The following is a 21,320-nucleotide window of genomic DNA, read 5'->3' as shown; positions in this document are numbered from 1 at the left end:
CTTAGACTAAAGGAAGAAAAGATATTTAAGTATATGCTAATTGTCAATATTTGTAAAGGTGTTTTTTCTTGTTAACGAGCTTAGGTTGCATCTTGAGGAATTTAACATTAAATGTACTTCCTAACAATAGATGATAATGGCTAAGAAACAAAATCAAAGGGAGAGTCAGGGGACTGTGCTAAACAAGCAAGGAAGGTTTATGTGAGGGATAGGTTAGAGGGAGTCAAAGTAGCATTTTGTAATAGAATATCTGACTAAGATCCTGGAAATTGATTCCCAGAGTTGCTTGTAACACTATGTAGCTAACCCAGCTTGTCATCTATTAAAGTTTATGAACATTTTGCAATCATTTCCAATTCCATTCTTTTTAGTAAATAAACTGAATGCAATGTAACAGGATGCATAATATCTTCTGGATCTGAACTTTAGAAATCAGTCAACTCTAAAGAGAATTCTAAGTATTAAATGTTGTTATTACTAAATAAGCATACTTTTTCAAAATTGTCCTCTGTGGTGTCATTCAAACTGCTATTTTTCTCTCTTTTTAAATCTATGTAGAAATAAGAGAGCATTCAAATAAAGCAGTGCATAAATTTGAGCTTTACTGCTCATGAATGGAAAAATCTGTTAATACAATTTTTGTTTCTTTCAAGTAAAGGCTTTTTGAGCTAGTGTGGAAACCATTTGCATCTTTTCTTAAAAACACTTTATTTATTTGTTTTGGCATCAGCTAGTATTTTATATTAATTTCAGGTGTACAGCATAGTGGTTAGACATTTATATAATTTAAGAAGTGATCCCTTGACTAGTCTAGTACCCACCTGGCACCATACATAGTTATTACCATATTATTGACTATATTCCTTATGCTTTACTTTGTATCCCATGACTATTTTGTAATTTGCAATTTGTACTTTTTAATCCCTTCACCTTTTCACCCACCCCTTCAACCCCCTCCCATCTACCATCCCAACAAATCTAGTACCCATCTGAGACATACATAGTTATTACAACATTATTGACTATATTCCTTATACTATATCCTACATTCCCAAGACTACTTTGTAACAACCAATTTGTACTTCTTAATCCCTTCCCATTTTTTATTCACCACCAACACCACTCCTATCTGGCAGCCATCAATTTTTTTTTCTGTATTTATGAGTTTGTTTCTCTTTTGTTTATTTTTTTTCTATCTTTTAAAGATTTTTATTAAAATATAACTAACATACAATATTGTATTAGTTTCAGGTGTACATCATAGTTATTCAACAGCATCAACCTAGCACTATACAGAGTTATTACCACATTATTGATTATATTCCCTATGCTAAAGAAGTGTTGTTTGTTTATTTTGTTCTTTAGATTCCACATATAAGTGAAATCACATTGCATCTGTCTTTCTCTGTCTGACACTCAGTTTAGCACAATACCTCCCTTGTTCATTCATGCTGGTGCAGATGGCAAATACCCATTCCCTTCCATGACCAAGCAATATTCCATTGTACATATGTACCACCTCCTCTTTATCCATTCATTCATTGACAGACACCCAGGCTGCCTCCACAGGTACAGGACATGCTGAAGCCAGATGCTGCTTGTTTGGCTTTTGTGAACCTTTGAGATATTTTATGAAAATCTGCAGCATGAGGTAAGTTGTTTGTATGGAAAAGCCACTGGAAGTGGCTTGGGTTTGCCTGAAAGTTGGGTGGGGCAGGGTCTCAGAGAATCCCTAGGGTGGGCCAGCTGAAAGGTGATAGCCAGCTTGATGGAAACTCAGATATGGCATCTGTGTGCATCCACATGCAGGGAGGGAGAGGGCTCAACAAAGAAACAATGGCTTTCACCAGCTCCTCCCTTCAGGAGAAAGCTGGCCCTCCAGCCCTCATCCTGAAGTTAGACAATTCAGTACCTCCTCATATGTCCCTGGTGCCTTTCAAGCTGCTGCCCTAGCGCTTGAGCTCAGAGTATGTGAGTCCTTCAGTGAGTAAGTCCAGGTGCGAGCTCTTTAAGAGGAGTGCCTAGCACTGCAGCCACACTTGTCTTACTCAGCCACAATCTATGCTGTCCTTCGTGGTCACAAATTATGGGGACTCCTCTCCCTGGCATTGGAACCTTAGGCTGGGGAGTGAGTCGAGAGTGGGGCTAGGACCTCTCGGCATTCCTCCATGGGAAATCTCTGTAGCGAGATATCCTTCCTGGTTTTTAATGGTCACAAGTGGGTATGGGACCAGCTTGTTTCATGTCTCTGCCCCTCCTACCAGTCTTGAGATGGCTTCTTCTGTATGTCCGTAGTTGTAGGGTTTTGGTTCAGCTAGTCTTCAAATGATTCTCAATGATAGTTGTTCTGTAGTTTAGTTGTAATTGATGTGGTCCTGAGACAAGGTGAGCACAGCATTTACCTACTCTGCTATCTTGACCAGAAATCCAATTTGCATCTTAATAAATGATTTCCATTGGTAATATTCAGAGAACATTTCAGGGGTTCTCATCCAGTAGCACTGATTCAGTTGAGTAAAAGCAGGATAATTATTGATGGCACACTCATTTGCTGCTATGCAGAAATACCACTAGAGAGCAAACTTCCTAAAATATATTTTCTACTCTAAATTTCAATGGTGTTACAATTTCTTATCTAGGTTCTTGCTTCTTTAAGGACGTAATCATGAGACTCAGACTGACCTCAAAGAAACTTGATGAAGTAAACTTCAAGTTCTAAATTCAATGATTATCCAATATGTAAAGAAAAGTAACTATCAGAGTTAACCTAGATGTTTCATAATGAAGATGCACTGTAGGTGACATTTAATTCATTAAAAGCAGAATATGAAAATTCAAAGAAATAACCCCAATATTAAAACATTGGTAAAGTGCAAATGACCCAAGGATATTCACAAGAAGTATTCTTATTATTTCCAGTCTTCAGATTTGGGTTACAAAAGAAACATATTTTTAATTTGAATCTCCCTTAACAATAACCAATAAAGAAGAGATACTTTATTGAAGATTTTATAGTATCACAAAAAGACTTGCAATAGGATATAAACTACATGAAATCAAGTAAATATATACTTGAAGTGTCTCATAAACATTTGACATTCACATTTACAGAATTAACTAAGAGAAAGTGAATATGAAGTCTTGAATGGTACTTTATAGTTTTTAAATTGTTTGCTGCCTTCGTTGATTTACTTCACCAGAAAATGTCCCAAAGGAGAAGTACTAAGATAGTTATTACATTCTTTGAGCACTAATTGAGAATATTTTTCTTATGCTAAAATTAAAATCTCTAACTATCATTAGTCATAATGAATAACATGAAATATAAAGGTCAAATAGTTTAAGAATTCAACTTAACAAATGGAGTAATGGGAAAAGGAATTTGGTGTTGTTACAAAATAAATGTTGAGAAAACTCTGACTACAAACAAAAGATTGAATAAAGTATCCTAATTTCAAGTGTAAAAAGCAATAAAACAAATTCCAGTGCACTTATCAAAACTCACATTCAGATAGGATAGAATTTATGACTAATACTACTTCCTTGATTTTCTATGCTTTAAATTCACCTGAATGCACATAAAAAGCTTCTGCAGGAAAATCTTTTGTTAGTTCAGGTAGAACCTCATGTACCCAAATTTAGTAAGGAATGTCAGAAAAGCTATGGCTGGTAATTACAGAGTTAATCTGAGTCAAATAATAGCTTTTTAATCATTAGAATGATCATAGTAATTTGAAAGGTGAACATAAGAAGAATACCGTTAATATAAAATTGTTGATATCAAGACTGAAATTAATACTGGATCATTTCCATCATTAATCAGGAAATAAATCTATCTTGCAAGAGGATTTTACTGAGAGCAGCTAATACCTGCTATCACATTTTCCTAAACCATAAACCAAATATAGATGGAAGAGTGACTGATATTAGGATCCTGAAAGTGACAGTTCCCTCATGAATATCACCAGACCATGTGACCTCCATGGTATTAAGACTTGAAGGGAAATTATCTTATCATGAAATAATTCAGCAGTCAGCTTGATGAGTACGTTGCACTGCAAAAGCACCAGTATCTGTGTCAAGCTGATTTTCTGCCATTATCTGCATGTTTGGAGAGTTACTTAAAAGTAGAAAAAAATGGAATTAATAATGTTTTGTATAAGTACATACAATCACAGCAAATACAAGAAAAATAGTTTTAGTAAGTGGGAATAGGGCTAAAATGTGTTCTCTAAACTCTATTCATGACTGTTGCTGGCATGCCCCAAATCACCCTTTAGATTTTATCCACATCCATCAAATACTCACAATGACAGTGACAGCCCTTTAGCCTTAGAATCCATAGACATGTGGAAAACTATTCCAATAGGTCACTTTTTTTGTATATCACGAAGCATGACAAATATTGCAAAGCAAGAAGCAGTGGCAGCTATGAGCTCCATCCCAGGACTTTGGAATTGCTATCAGGGTGATATGGGAGACAGTTTGCCAAAAATATCAAAATTTCAAATATCTATATTCATTGGTCCGACAGACTCACCTCTGGGAATTTATTTAATAAATAAATTTATTTATTTGTCTAACAGATATATATATTCATATTAGTGTTCAGAAATACACACATATATACATTTTTACATATATATTTGTGTAAAGCTGTTCATTTTAGCAGTATTATGACAAAATGAAAACAACCTTATATTTATTAATTAATGTTTCATATATTCATACAGTAGAACACTATACAGCCTAGTAAAATGAATAAGGTAATTGCCCACAATAATTTTCTGCACAAAACACACACACATATATGTGTCTACATTGGAGCACAATAAAATAATTCCATTTCTGGTTTTCTAAATAAATAGAAACCTTCATATATTGAAATCAGGTAAATTTATATTTTAAAAGGTAAATACAGTTTGGACTTCCTTTTCTAGGCTGCCTGATAAACTAGAATCAAAGAAAGGGCTTAAAATACATCACAAAGTAGCAAGAATTTTTCTCCCTAAAATTCTAAGACATAGCAAGTTGTGGTACTGAGACTCAGAAAACCAAAGAGATAAAAAAGAGTTTTCTAGAGGAAGTTAGTAGGTCTTAGCTGCCAGCCTAAAGTGACAATTGGAAGCTATCACTTCTGGAAGAAAGAGGACAGTGCCCTTTAACTATGTCATTGCTGCCAGGAGGGAGGCTCAGGTTATCTGGGGTGATCAGCAATCAAAGAAGGAGTTTGGAGTGACTCCAGCAAAGCATGGGACTTCCCTGTACTCCACGGGATAAAGGTGAAGAGCATGAGGTACCGTGTTTCCCCGAAAATAAGACCTAACAAGAAAATAAGCCCTAGCATGATTTTTCAGGATGACATCCCCTAAATATAAGCCATAATGCGTCTTTTGGAGCAAAAATTAATATAAGACCTCGTCTTATTTTTGGGGAAACACGGTAGTTCAGGTTATACACAGTGTTGATTAAAACCTAAGAAACCCATTTTGCCCCTGAAATGTGCCTTGAAATTAGTGTGGACAGTTATTCTGGTAATTTTTTTAATTGATATATTTTTTCTAAAATATTAGTATTTGAATGGTGTATCTTACAATTGGTGACCTCTCAGAACCAGGAAATAATACTTCATACTTATAAAGGCATATAAAATATACAGAAGCAGACATTGCTGAGAGATGGGTAAAATAGCAGGAATATCAGCTAAATGAGGCACTTTTGATTTTTATTTAATGCACAACTAAATAGTTGCTTAGAGAATTTTTTTTTTTTTACTACAAATATCTTTACCTCAGTCTGCATGAACCATGTTATTTTTTCCAACCCATCATTTTGGAGGAATGAGGTTTATAACACTTATTTCTAATTGCTGCTTGGATGTAAACTCCATGGGACAGGAGCACTTGTTTGTCTCTTTTGTTTAGTGATGTATCCCAATTATCTAGAAAAGGACTTGCAATATGGTAAGAGCTCAGAAACATACAGATCAGTGAATAAAAGACCACAACTGCTTTTCAAAATGAGTCATAACATTTGCCCTATACTTGTGTGGACATAACAAGCCTTATACTTTTCTCAGGCTCCCAAAGGAGAAAACTCTGTCTACCGCTGACCAAGGTTAAGACTTAGCTAGCAGAAATAATTTCAGTTCCAGAATTTCTCTTCCCGTATCAAGAACTGTTTGTCCTATTCTATTTATTACTGTGTATGGAACGTTTGGTTCCTCTCCAGGTAGCATAGACACCTAGAAGTAATTACTTTCTACCTGATTTACCCAGGTTCTCAACTTTGAAACCTCTCTCTGCCCTATATCCAATTACAACTATGATAACATAGGATTTAACATAAGTATCATATTACCTAATGGAATTGAAAACATATGTTCATACAAAAATTTGTGCACAGCATTATTTATAATAGCCAAAAAGTAGAAAGAATGCAAATGTACATTAACTCATGAATGGATAAATAAAATGCAATATATCTATACAATTGAATATTATTTGGCAGTAAAGTGGAATGAAGTTCTGATTTATCCTTTAATAAAAATGAAACTTGAAAATGTTATTGATGCTAGATGAAAGAAGCCAGTCTCAAAAGGCCATATCGTACAACTCTGGTTATATGAAATGTCCATAATAGGTGAATCTATAGGGAAGAAAATAGATCAATGGTTGCTTATGGCTGGGAGAGGGGACCCAGGGGTGAAAGAATGACTGATAACATGCATTGGTTTTAGGTGATGAAAATGTTCTGAAATTGATGGTAGTGATAGTTACATATCTTTGTGAATATACCCCAAACCATTTAGTTGTACATTTTCAATAGGTGAATTGTATGGTATGTGAATTATATCTCAACAAAGCTATTATTAAAACTAAGAATAATTTTTAAAATTAATGAATGCATTCACATAACCCTGAATGTACTAAGCTACAAAATTTGCCTTGATATTCTCCTCATAAAGTTAGAAACAAAAAAAAAGAAGATACATATTTTTCTATCCAATTTAGCTCAATTTAATTGGAAAATGTTTATGTCTGCCAATTCATTATTATTTTATCAAAAGTTGTAATTTGATTATTTTTTCTTATTAACTATTCAGATATTGCCTACTGCTAATAAGTTTGTTTCTCTCTCTTTTCTTCTGAAAACAGGATAGAATAATGACACCTTTGAATTTATGCAATGATCTGGCATCTTACTTTTAGTTGTTCCCCAGGGCATTCCATGTAGGGATATCCGATGAATGGAATGACAACAAAAGTGCTTCACTAAAGTTTGAAGCCTGTTAAAGCAGAAGGAAAAAGTAAGAAATCAACTAAGTAAAAAAGGGTGTGAAAGTTAAGGTATTTCCCGTTTCGTTATTTTTATGATGGACACTTCCATTCCCACAGTGCCTATCCAGACCTTACAAATTAATTTATTTTTAAAGAACTCGCTCTTTGCAATACATTAAAAGAACTTCTTGACTTATGTATCTACTTCTGCTTCAGAAAATAAGTCCTTATCCCATAAACTGTCATTTTTTTAACCACAACCATTTTGACATTCATAGCTAAAATGCTATTCCCATCCCTTCATATACTGACAAAAATGTCCTCATCTAGTCTAGAAGGGTTAACAAAATAGAGATGGTGTGGGAAAGAGACAGTGTGGAGTTTACTTACATTATTTTCTGACAGAAAAATTATTAGTTTATCTTTAAAAATAATATAGTGGCAGTAAATTGAATTTCCCACCAAACATTACAAATTTCCCACTTCCCACATAAAAAGATGTCATCATAATGTACTAAATATTATACTGAACATTTAAAGACTATAATAAGCATAATTTTTCTTAATGATGTTATTGAAAAGTTAAATTTATTTCTAAGTTATTTCATTAAACAAACAAATGAAATGTCTGTTTGAGGTTCACTTGTAGAAACTGATGCACGATGTAACTCTGAAGCTCAGAGTTGTTTCTGATTTCATAAGAACAGGAAGGCAACTCATAGCATCACCATTTACATACTGTCTTAATAACTTATTGGATTTCACCATTTATATTGAACTCTTCAATAACTCTGTGACGTTTGTCTGGTCAAATTATTAACTGAAAGACAATTTAAAAAACAAAGTGGTGTGTGTTAGGTTGTTTTCCAAGATGGCAACTTGCTCACTTGAAATGTGACATTTCCACTCCCACACCAAGAGTTGCAGTTGATTTTCTCCACCCTTAAAATTGGGGAGACACTGTGACTGCTTTGACTAATAGAAATGAGGCAAAAGTGATATTTTGACACCTCGAAGTCCAGGTCTAGAAAATACCACACTTTCATTTCCTGTTTCTTGGAACACTCTCTCTTAGGAGACTTCCTCTCAGAACTCAGCCACCGTGCTCTGAGAAAACCACGTCACATGGAAGGCCATGTGTCTGCTGAGCTCCCTGCTGCCATGATGTGAGTGAGCCATCTGAACACCCAGCCCAATCCAGTTTTCAGAGTCCAGCCCCCGCTTCTAACTGACTGAAACCCAAAAGACACCAAATAAGAACCACCCAGACAAGCTCAATCAATGCATAGAACCATGGAAAACAAGAGAGAACTTCTGTTTTAAGGCATTGCATCTTTGGAGTAGTTTGTTACACAGCAATATATAACCAGACCACAATATGCCTGCCACTTTACTCATCATATAACTTACCATTTCCTGCTCCATCTGTTAGGGAAGGAGACAGCTGAAGAGAACAAGGAAATTGCAACATGGCCTAGACATTGGAGAATAGCATGTTTCATACACAACTTTATTGTTGTTCTTAAAACTGGATCTTATAACAAAGTATTTCGTTGAGAATAATTTTATCATAAATTATAGTAAACTACAAAGCTTCAGTAAATTTGCTGAAGAACTGTGTTAAACATTACATTTAATCTATACTAAATATACTTCATTTTCTCCAAACAAATCTACTTTCTTGGGAAAGCTGAAGGTTGACTTATGATTCAGTCTTGTTTATGGCTTCAAATAATCCTCCAGGTAGTCTCTGAAACTCAGGATAAACTGCCACCAGAGAATGCGTATGCTTTCTGATCTTCCATCAGTGCTGTGTGTCATTCACTAGGATGGAAAGCAGGGAAAGGAATTTGGTGCATTGAAGCCTCCCCAGTCTTGTATTTACTGCAGCCACCAGAAGTGATATCTTGTGAGCAGGATGCTCTGCCCACCTAGCGGGAGCAGCTCCCTCTGACAGCAGTGGATGTCATCGGGGTTCCGCTGCTTCTCCCTGTTGTGGTCAAGAGAATGGCAGCAACTTACAGCTACACCCACTCTGTGGAGCTGCCCCTGCTAAAACAGAGGTCTTGTCCTGGTGTTAAAGCTACACATCGCTCCTCCTGCAGCCAATTATAAGAGTGTACTTGTACAACAACGGCGTTTTCAAAAACCTGTGGTCACATTAAAATCACTGGGAATCTCTGAAAATCTTGATTCCAAGGGTGTACTCATAACCAATTAAATGTGAATTGCTGGAGATAGAAACCAGACATTAGTCGTTCTTAAAGTTCCCCAGATAATTTTAATGTGTAGCCAAGGCCGGGAACTACTGCCCTAGAAGAACCTTAGTTCTGTGAATAGCTTAATTACTCAGCATTACCCTTCTAGCAACATCACTAAATGGCTTTTACTCATAGATTCCTTGTTGGGTCACTGGAAAAACACAGTGGGGCTGGAACAATTTTTTCCAGATCTTCGTAAATTCTCCGTGGAATTAAACTCAACTCATGTTCAGCACTATGATAAGCTCTGGGAATACAGAAACTAGTTGCATTTGACCCCTTATCTCCAGGAGGTTAAGGTCCAGTTGTAGGGAGATGGGAAAGGCAGGGATGGAATAATTATAGCAATAAATCACTTCAATATAATGTGACTGATACATTAATGGGGCAGTACCAAGCACCAAGAAGAGCACCGAGAAGGGCCACTTCAAAAGATTTGGCAGAGGGTCAGTCAAGCAGAGGGAAATCCATCTGAAAGAGACCAAAATAAAAAGTAAGGCAGAGGACAGGTCAGGGAGGGCATGCTCTGTTTTGATAAGGCTCATGGATTTGGGGGTAATGGAGAATGTTGGGGCCAGTGGGGAAATTTAACATTATTATTCTTTGTGTTTTTTCCTTTACTGTTTTTTTTTTTTTTTTTTTAAATAACGTTAGTATAAAAATGAGAAAATAGACATAAGCAGAAACTCAAATTGTCAATAAATCTATGAAAAGAAACTCAAGCTAAAGAGAATACATAATTAAACCTCAACGAGACACCATTTTATGCCCATATGATTGGCAAACAGTCTGACAATAATAACAGCTAGAATGGACGTGGAATAAGATGGACTCTTCTATGTTGTCAGTGAGCATGGGAATAGATCTAAAAACTTTGGAGAGAAATATGGCAGTGTCTTGTGGAGTTAAAGATACATCTGCCCCACAACCTGAAAGTTCCATTCCTAGGCTTGTACACAAGGAGACATGTATGAAAATGTTTCTTATAGTATTATTTATAAAAGTGGAAAAAGTTAGAAACAACCTAAAAACCTATGAAGAGGAGAACAAATGAATAAAGTGTAGTATATTTAACTGTCACACAAAAGTGAAATAAACTATAACTGTAAGTATCAGCCAGAATGAATCTAATAAGCCAAACATTGAGGGGGAAAAGAAAGTTGTAGATACCATATGATATAAGTTATCAGTAAAACTACATAATATCATGTTTTGATTTGGGGACTCATACAATCTAGTTATGATATAAAGGCACAGAAATAAACATCCAATTTTGTATATCAGTAACAAGGGGAGCTACAAGAATGGATGGCACAGTGAGCAGGGCGTATGGTCAGAGAAGAGTACACAGAGATCTTAAAACTATGCTTATAATATTTTATTTCTTAGCGTAATGGAAAATACACATACAATTTTATGTTATAGAGTTTACCTTTCACATTTAATTTTTTCAAATGCCGAAAAAGAGTTGGTTAAATAGAATATGGTACATAAAAAAAAAAGATTCAATGATTAATATGTGAGGTTTAAGTAACTGAAGACAGAAGCTGAGAAGAATCTGTCAGCGAGTCTAATGACAGTGACACTCAACAGTGACAATGACAGAGGAGCAGGAGAGAAGTAGAAAAGGTCAGGACAGAGACACTGTCCTGACTGGGGGTTTTACTCTTTCTTAGTGACAAGGAATAACAAACAGAATGAAGACCTACTATACTATTGTAGATCATTTCTATATATAGACATATACTTGTACCATATGTATGGTGTGGATGTGTGTGATGCTTAAATTAGTAATGTTCTTACAAAAGAGCATAAATAAGCAATTTTTAAGCAATCAGCCAGAATCACAATACCCAGATGTTATCATTCTTCATATTTTTGTTTTTGTGTTTATCATTCTAGACAGTATCTTCTGCAAATACATATTACAATATACAATTTTTCCAAGGAAGAATTATTATGTATCTTCTTTTCGGTAACATGGTTTTTAACTTACAATATCACACAGACATTCTCCTGTGCCTAAGAATATAACAGATTTGGATTTTACAATTATATCAAGGAGGTAGTATAAAGGATGGATTTAGGCGATCAAGATAGGAAACAATATAGGAGGTTATTAAAATAGGACAGGCAGTAAACTATAGAGGCTCAAAATATATGTGAGATCTGTATAGACAAAATTATAAAACTTTATTGAAACAGGTTAAAGGAGGCTTAGTGAAATGGAGAGCTGTATCATGAATAGGAAGACTCAATAACCTAAAGCTATCAGTTCCCACTGCTAAATTGACATATATAATCTATGCAATTCCAATCAAATTTCCAACAGGGTATTTTGTGGAACTTGACGTGGCAGTTCTAAAATAAACATCAAAGAGCATAAAAATAACTAAGACATTTCTTAAGAAGAAGAAGAAGATACCAGACATTAGGGCTTATTACTAAGACATGTGAATAAAAGATACTAGGATATACAACTTAACCAATGAAACAAGAGAAAGACCCAAAATAGATCCCTACACATAAGGAGGTTTAATATATGACAGAGGTGCCATTGCACATCATCGGGAAAATATGTATTATTAAATGTTTTTGGATCATCCATATGATGAAATTGTACCCCTACCTCACACCATAAAGAAAAAATAATTCCTCAAAAATGAAAAATGTGATAAGCAAAATCTTACAACTTTTAAAATAAAATATTGGATAATGTCTTTGTAAACTAAAAGAAGTGAAGAATCTCCTAATTGAAAAACAAAAGGTGCAAACTTTAACAGGACTGATTGTTAAACTCTACCACGTTAAAATTAAAAATGACCCATCATCAAGAGATGCCGTAAAGAAAAAGAAAAGACAAACTATACAATAGGAAAGAATCTCGCAATTAATAAAAAAAAAAAATAAATAACAATTAAAAAGAGGGAGAGAGAAACAACCCAATGAAAAAATGACAACAACCAAAAGGATACGTATTTCCAAAAAGGAAAGTGAATATATACCATATGAAGATACTCAACATCATTAAAAATTATGTAACATTTAAACTAAAACCTCAGTTCTATAGCATGAAAACATGTTTTTCTGAATCCCCATTGCCAACCACCATGCTTGCCACTATTCTAGTATTTAATAAGTGTTTTTCAAATACCAAAAAATGAATGACTGAATGAACAAATAAGTGAATGAATCAACAAATGAATAAGCAAAATTCAAAAGAACCTGCATTTCCTTTTGCATGACCACCATTGTTTCTCAAGCCAGGTGACTGCTCCTTCCCCACCCAGAAGAATGCAGATTTACTTTCTGGAGGCCTTAAAGATCCAGAGTGCCAGGAACAGCTGAGAGCAGGGCTGTTTCCCCTACCAAACAGAGGGTAAAATGTCAGAACACTAGAAGTCAATTGAAGATTTTGGAGCTTACCTGCAGAGAGAAAATACAGGTCAAATATGGAGGCTAGGGATAGAAATATGTCAGACTTCTCAATAACAACCCTCGCAACTAGAACACAATGGGGCCATTTTTGTTTTAATTATGAGGAGATATCATTTCTACTATAGAATAATGTAAAAAGCCAAACTATTTCTCAAGTGTAAGGGTAAATTAAGCAATATGCGAGACACTGCTGAAGGGAGTAACTCAAGAAAAAGACATGGAATTTTGAGAGAGAGAGGGGGCGGTGGGGCAAAGGGAGCTCTGTGTGACAGATGTGCAGCCTGAGCAGAGAGTGACTAGTTTCGATTAGAGCAGGATGGTCCCATGAGGGACGCCACCAAAGGAAAGAAGGAAACGTCTATCAGGTGTGTTTATCATAATGACAACAGTTTTATAGCTCCATATGATCTGAGAATAAGTTAGAGATGAATGATTAAAACTAAGCAAACAACAAAACAGGAAAATATAACTTGGACAAGAACATAATCAGCTATAGGCAATATTTATAAAGTCATACTAGTGGAAATATCAACTATTGTTTCTAAACAAATATTGTGTTATATTTAAGAGATGAATGGGGAAGAGATATGTATGGGTAGAATTAGGGAGTATATAAGATAGCTAATTTCATAATAGCAAGTCAATAATGTCTGAATTTAAGATATTTTAAATAGCTGCCTTAGTATGTTATTCAAAAATATGGGAAAAAATGGTGGATGATACAGCTAAGAGAGATAAAAGTAGATGCCTCTGAAAAAAATGGAATTGGTGTGGGTAAAATGAGCCCAGGACTGCTGTTGTTGGTGATAAACCTCAAAATACAGTTTGACTTTTTAAACTCTGCATGAATTAATGTGATCAAATAAAAATTAAGTTGAAAACTACAAGTTACTGAAAAAAAAAGATATGAATAATAGAAATACATAGCAAATTCACTCATGGGAAGAACAAACACAATAAAATAACAAATCTTAGAAAGAATAAAAATGGCTTAAAGGATGAGAAAGTTTAGCCTCACTAATAATTTAATGAGTATTAAAACTATAAGACTTCAATTTCACCTATTAAATTAGCAAAGATTACCAAAGCTCAGTGTTGCAAGGTGGTGGGGGAACACAGGACCAGGCAGACACAGCCTAGAGCAGTGGGACACGTTCTCGGGCAATTCCACATCAAGGAATTTTCCTGGGAGGAATCATCACAAGTGTATACACAGATTTACTTACTGAGATGTTTGTGGAATAATTACCTTTAGGTAATCATTCTAGGGATAAATTTAAACAAATGAAAAGTGCGGACATATAATTAAATTGATATAGCTTGTTTCTATGATGAAATTCATGTAATCAAATTAACCTTTTCTCCAAAAGTTTTTAAAGCTAAAAGAAAATGTTTATAACATAATGTTAAATATAACCTCATGATAAGAGTTGTCCATACAGTCCTATTCCAGTTCTTTCTCTTTCTCTCTCTCTCACACACACACACACACGCACACACGCACACACGCACACACGCACACACACATGCACATACATGTACATACTCATACACAGGATAAAACCTAGAAGAAACGTAACAAAATGTTACAAATACTATCTTTAAAATTGTGAATCATGGGTTCTTTTGGGGTTTTTTTCTTTATACTTTCCAGCATTTTCTATGCTTTCTATAATTGCTATGCATGACCTATAAAATCAGACCTACGTATACATTGTTTTTTGTTTTTATGAAAAATAATTTATGTTTTACTTTTAACAAGAAGACGTTCTATATTGAAATCAGTGGATGGGTAAAGAATAAAGATATGTGAAGAAAGCGAAACTAAAGGAATACAGTAGAAGAGCCAACAACAGAGGCCCAGCCTGACAAAAGACATGGGCATTGCATTCCTTACACAGATTAAAAATCTGTCACAGAGAAAAGACATAACAACAATGGAGGACTTCCACTATAAAGACTCCTGCTAGAAATCTCATTACATTAAAAAGCTGAGCTTCAGACAAATTCTTGCCTTGTCTTGCTGATAATTTCATCTCTCAGAAAGTAGCAGAAGCAAAAAGTGGAACTGCTGCTTAATTTTAACAAGAAAAAAGGAAATGGTTGCTATTATGAAGTGAGAGGAAATGTAGACATGAATTCATACCTGCCTGAACAATATACCAAAAACTTGTTGATTAGTGTGTATGTAGAGTTCGAAATGAAAAAGAGCTGGAAGTTCTTTTCAACAGATGACCACAAATTCAACATGTGCTCAAATTCTGTATAACTGCACAGAGGGGAGAAGAATGTTTATTTTGAACTGTTCACATTTTGAACCAATAATTTCAGTTTGAAAATATCTGCAAAAGGTAGTTCTTAAAATTATAAAAATATGTACAGAGATATTTGCGATAGCATTATTTGTCATACTAGCAATAAAATATAAAAAATACTCTGTCTAAAAAAGGACAGCATATAGGACACTCAATCGAGTATAAAAGAGAATTTATGGTGACATAAGAATGCTAATATTATCAATAACTTAAGATGAACTAAAAAGTCAGGATACAAAAGTTTACAGGTATAGTTATGTACTCAAAAATCTAAATGTATACACATGAATATTTGATTCATTCCCTCAATAAATTTTAAATAAATGCCTACTAATGTATACCAGGTACTAATCTAGGCACAGGATGAAAACAAATCAAAGCTCAATCCCCAAAGAGCTTCCTTTCTGGTGGGAAAAGACACAAAATATTCAGAGAAGTTATTTTGCAGTAGAAGAACTATGGGTGATACATAAGTAATTTTTTTGGCTTCTTTTTCTGTACTCGTCAAATGTCCTACAGTGAATATATGTTACATTCATAATGGAAATATAAATTTTTTTTTAAATTAGTTGAAATGCAAGCATATTTTTAAAAGATATTATACATTGATGTAATAAATGTGTAATGTACTAATCAAGAAAAATAATACATATAATCTATTATGTGTTTTTTAGATTATGTTTGAATAATCTGGATACCTCATTTTAATTGGAAAATTAATGTACTGGAATGCATTCAGAGAAGAATGGTCTGACTGATAAGAATTCTGATAGTTATGTCAAAAGTGACAGAGCTGAGGGAACTAGGACATTCAGACAAAAAAAAAAAAAAAAGACCAAAACAACAACAACAAATAAGTGTAGTCGGAAGAATAAGAGTTAGAATATTTGAGCTTAATTCTTGTTACACCATTTCCAATAAACCTCAGAAAAATTACTCTCAGAAAATCATTTCATCCCTCTGAGTTCCAGGTGTGTGACTGTGTATGTGTGTGTGTGTGCATTCATGTGCAGAATGAAGATAACATCTCCTCTATCTTCAAAAATCATTATGAGGATCACGATTAAAAGATCAAATCTTTGAAAGCACATACTTATTAGAGGGAAAAGTCATTTAATATAAAATTTTTTATTAAGAAGAAATGTTTTCATAATGCCAATAAACGGTTAACTACTATTGTATCTGTATTTAAATCTTATAAATGTCTGTACATATACATGCATACGTATACATTTATATACCTTTAACCAAAACAGGGTTACATAACACTTGGTAATCTGGCTTTAGAACTTGATGACTACCATTCTATGTGTTATCCTAAAGAATCAAATTTAGAAGAATGGGTCAAATTTTTTACTTAGTCTGAAGTCTACATCAGTGAAACAGAATCTATCACCAATAGTAATCATCATCATCATCTCTCAGCAATCTTGAGGCATTTACCATCTAATGTAGACATTTTGGAAGGAACTCTGTAAAGAGGATAGACTAGATAGCTCTCAATGTTTGAGAACTATATGACTCTATGATTTTATTTTTATTCTATAAATTGCCCACAAGGGCCTAGATATGATGAAAGCAAGAAAACTAACATTTCCTAAGGCTCCCTGGCTCTTTGTACTTGTCATTGACACATTATCTCACCTGATGTTAACATGCCCATGAATTAATTATATTTTATAGCTGAGGAAAAGAAAGCTAAGAAAGACTGAGCAATCTGTCCAAAGACAAATAGTTGTAAGCTGCAGAAGCAGGGTTTAAACCCTGTTTTCATAAAGGGCATACTGCTTCCCCTTTAATAGTGGTTTTCTAACTGTGTCCCATATGCCCTAGGGTCTGAGGAGATGCTAAGGGACTGCTGCAGAGATAAGGGGGGGATCTCAGTGAAGGTTGCTCTGGAAATACACTCGGTTTTAATTAGAACAGCACTGATTTACCGCTTATCTATTAGAGAGCTCAATTGAAACATCGATTCCACTGATTAAAAAAAAAAAAAAAAGTTTACCTACTACCTAAAGCAATCTATAAATTCAATGCAATCCTTATCAAAATACACAAAACTAGAACAAATAGTCCTAAAATTTATATGGAACCACAAAAAAAAACAAAGTAGCCGCAGCAATCTTGAGAAATAAGAACAAAGTTGGAGGTATTATACTGTCTGATAGCAAACTATACTACAAGTCTACAATAATCAAAACAGCATGGTATTGGCACAAAAACAAACACATAGATCAATGGAACAGAACAGAGAGCCCAGAAATAAACCCACACCTATGTGGTCATTTAATCAATGACAAAGGAGACAACAATACCCAATGGGGTAAAGACAGTCTATTCAATAAATGGTGCTGGGAAAACTGGACAGACATATGCAAAAGAATAAAACTGGATCACTTTCTTACCCCATATACAAAAATAAATTTAAAATAGATTAAAGACTTAAATGTAAGACCTAAAACCATAAAAGTCCTAGAAGAAAACATAGGCAGTAAACACTCTGACATTGTTCTTAGTAATATTTTTTCTGATATATTTCCTTGGGCAAGGGAAACAAAATTAAAAGTAAATAAATGGGACTACATTAAACTAAAAGGTTTTTGCACAGCAAAAGAAACCATCAAAAACAAACAAAAAAAATGAAAAAGTCTTCCCACTGACTGGGAAAAGATATTCTCCAATAACACATCTAATAAGGGGTTAACATCCAAAATTTATAAAGAACTCATACAACACAACACCCCCCCCCCAAATAATCCAATTAAAAATAGGCAAAAGACCTGAATAGATATTTTTCTAGACGGGACATACAGATAGGCAATAGTCAAAGGAAAAGATGCTCAATGTCACTAATCATCAGAGAAATACAAATAAAAACCATGATGAGATATCACCTCACACCTATCAGAATGACTATCATCAATAAATCCACAAACAAGTATTAGCGAGAATGTGGAGAAAAGGGAACCCTTGTGCACTGTTGGTGGGATTGCAGATTGGCGCAGCCACTGTGGAAAACAGTATGGAGGTGGCTCCAAAAATTAAAAATAGAACTACTTAACGGCCCAGCAATTCCACTCCTGGGTATTTATCTGAAGAAACCCAAAACACTAATTCGAAAAGATATGCGCACCCCTATGTTCACTACAGCATTATTTACAATAGCCAAGACATGGAAACAACATAAATGTCCATCAATAGATGACTGGATAAAGAAGATGTGGTACATATATGATGGAATATTAGTTGGCCATAAAAAAGAATGGACTCTTACCATGTGTGACAACATGGATGGATCTGGAGGGTATTATGCTAAGTGAAATAAGTCAGAAAAAGAAAGACAAGTACCATATGATCTCACTTATATGTGGAATCTAAAAAATAATATAAAGGAACAAATAAAACAGAAACAGACTCATAGATACAGAGAACATTTTTATGGTTGCCAGATGGAAGGGGTTTAGGGTGGGAAAAATAGTGAAGGGATTAAAAGTAGAAATTGGTGGTTACAAAATAGTCACAGGGTGTAAATTACAGCATAGGGAATATAGTCAATGATATGGTAATAACTGTGTATAGTACCAGGTGGGGACTAGACTAGTCAGGAGGATCACTTCTTAAATTATATCAATGTCTAACCACTATGCTGTACAACTAAAATTAATATAAAATAATATTGAATGTCAACTGTAACTGAAAAAAAGAAACGATTTTTTTAAAAAGGCTGATAAGCTTCTGCATTCTACCATGTCTTTGCCAGTGACCCCAGTGGGGCCTGTTAGACTGCGCAAGTCCAGGAAGCCAGTGGTTTGATAAGTAAAGACTTACAAGTAGGATGGCGCCAAACAAAGAAGCCCAGACTCAGTCTGGGTTTCTGATGAAGAGCAGCACCTGAGCATGCCTGGAGGGACTTGACTCTAAGGTCTAGGAAGCCATCGGGTTTAGGAGAAGTAGTCAGATGCTGAGCAAGTGCAGGCCAAGGCCAAGTTGCCCAAGGCAAGGACAATGCCCAGGGAAGCAGGCATCACAGGTGCACGCAGGTGACCTCTCCCCTGACCCACGCTCCCATCCACTGAGCTGGAACCACTGCTCTTCTCACTCTAAACCTCTCTGAATGAATCCGTCCTCGCTCACTTTTGTAACTACCACCTCTATGCTTAAAATCTCCACATGTGTGTCTGAAGCCCTGAACTTTAGACATGCATACCCAGTTGCTTGCTTTTATAGCCAAATACATGTCCCGTAGGCAGTTGAAATGCAATTAATTTAATAGTCTTAGTACCTTTGCCTGAAATCTTCCTCTTGTCCTATTGTATTTCCTGTCTCTATATGATCCCCTTCTACCCAATCAGTAAAGGAAAATCAGGAGACATCCTGAGTTGCTCCCCACCAACAACTAAAGCCTACCAATATTGCCTTCTAAATTTTTCTCAGATCCATCTTCTGTATTCTTATTACCACTTCCTTCGGCCCTCATCATTTGTCATCTGCATTAGCTTGAGTTTTTCTCATGTATACCAAGCAGGGTCATATTTCCACCCCTTGCTATCTCCTAGAATGCCCTTCTCCCATTCTTTTCCAGATCAATTCCAAGATTCTACTCTGTTCAGCATCTTCTCCAAGGAATTTCCCCGAGTCTCATGTTGGCCTAGTGCCTGTTGCTGTGCACCCCAAGTGCTTTGTGTATCTCTCTGGCGTGGTGTGTATAAGGTTATATTGGAAGATTTTATTTATGCTTGCTTTGAGGAAAGAAACTGGGTTTTCACTTTTGTATCTCAAATGCCTAGATAAAGACTAGACTCACTAAAATGACGTGTACCTGAACTCCACTGCCACATAAAGGTGAGCAGAGGCTGTTGGGTTGGCACTGGAAGCCAGGGGCAAAGTCCCAAGTTCCTGGTACTTCCTGTGTCCCTTGGGCATGGGGAAATGAGCTTCCCCAAGAGTTCCTGTATCCAACTTAACTCAGTAGATGATCACTGGGCACCTTGTATATATTCTAAATACATGCATGAGGAGCTGTGATTAGGAGCAAAGCTTTGAAAGACTAAGTTTAGTTCTGTCGCCGTGTCCTGTACTGAGATTAGCGTGTGCCTGGGCTATGAGGGGTCCACGCTGCGGTCACTGCTGGTATGAACCTCCCACCCTCCCACTTTATCATGACCTGCTCACACCTGCAACTTCCTCCTTAAACTATTTTTCTGCTCTCCTTTTAGTTGACAGCTGATGAGCTAATATTTCTGTTCAAATACATTAATCTGTTAATTGTGAAGGGTGGGGGGTGTTAGGCTATCTGCTCTCTCCACCTTTCTTCTTAACTTTTACCCCTCTGAGAAAAAAGGAGTTTATCTTAAATTAGTAATTTATGGTCAAAATTTAGGTGTGTATGTTGATATTCTGGTATCAAAGATATGCTTGATACAATAGTCCCCCTCAAATCATTTGTGGGATCCAGTTCTTACCTGCAACACTGCACGGTAAGCAGGGGGGAGGGCTAGAACCACTGGTAGCTCTCCGTCTTTCCTGCCCTTCAAGTCCCAAGGTTGGGATAAGGTTAAGGACAGGTGAGAGAAAGGAGCTCATCATTAAGGAAAAATCCACATCTGCTCTGTTTAGGTCTTTCAGATAGTTTACTCTAAGCCACAAAGTGTTTCATATCAGAGAAGTCCATATAAGCATATAATGTTACCTTTAATAATTGAGATTATGCATGCATCATTTACAAATGATTTTAAAGCAAATTTAGTGAAAATTTTCCTCATATGAAATGTACTCCAAATGAACTATAGTTAACCAAAAAGGTTTAAGTAATAAAGATTCATTTAACTATGGAGTAATTTTCATGGCTACACTCAGCTAGGGTGTTGGTTCCCAAGCGGGTTACAAATCAGAAGAATCTGGGGCGCCTCTTTCAAACAGTTTCCCCTGAGCCCCGACCCTGGGGATGCAGTGCATCCTAGGTGCAGCCTGGGAATCTGTATTTGTTTTAATCTGCGTTTGGGTGATGCTGAAGCAGGCAGGTTTTG

The sequence above is a fragment of the Rhinolophus sinicus genome, chromosome 8 (genome assembly GCF_057876585.1).
Source record: "Rhinolophus sinicus isolate RSI-liver-muscle chromosome 8, RSI-T2T, whole genome shotgun sequence".
Lineage (NCBI taxonomy): Eukaryota > Metazoa > Chordata > Mammalia > Chiroptera > Rhinolophidae > Rhinolophus > Rhinolophus sinicus.
The sequence above is the reverse complement of the archived record's forward strand: the minus strand, read 5'-3'. Positions refer to the sequence as shown.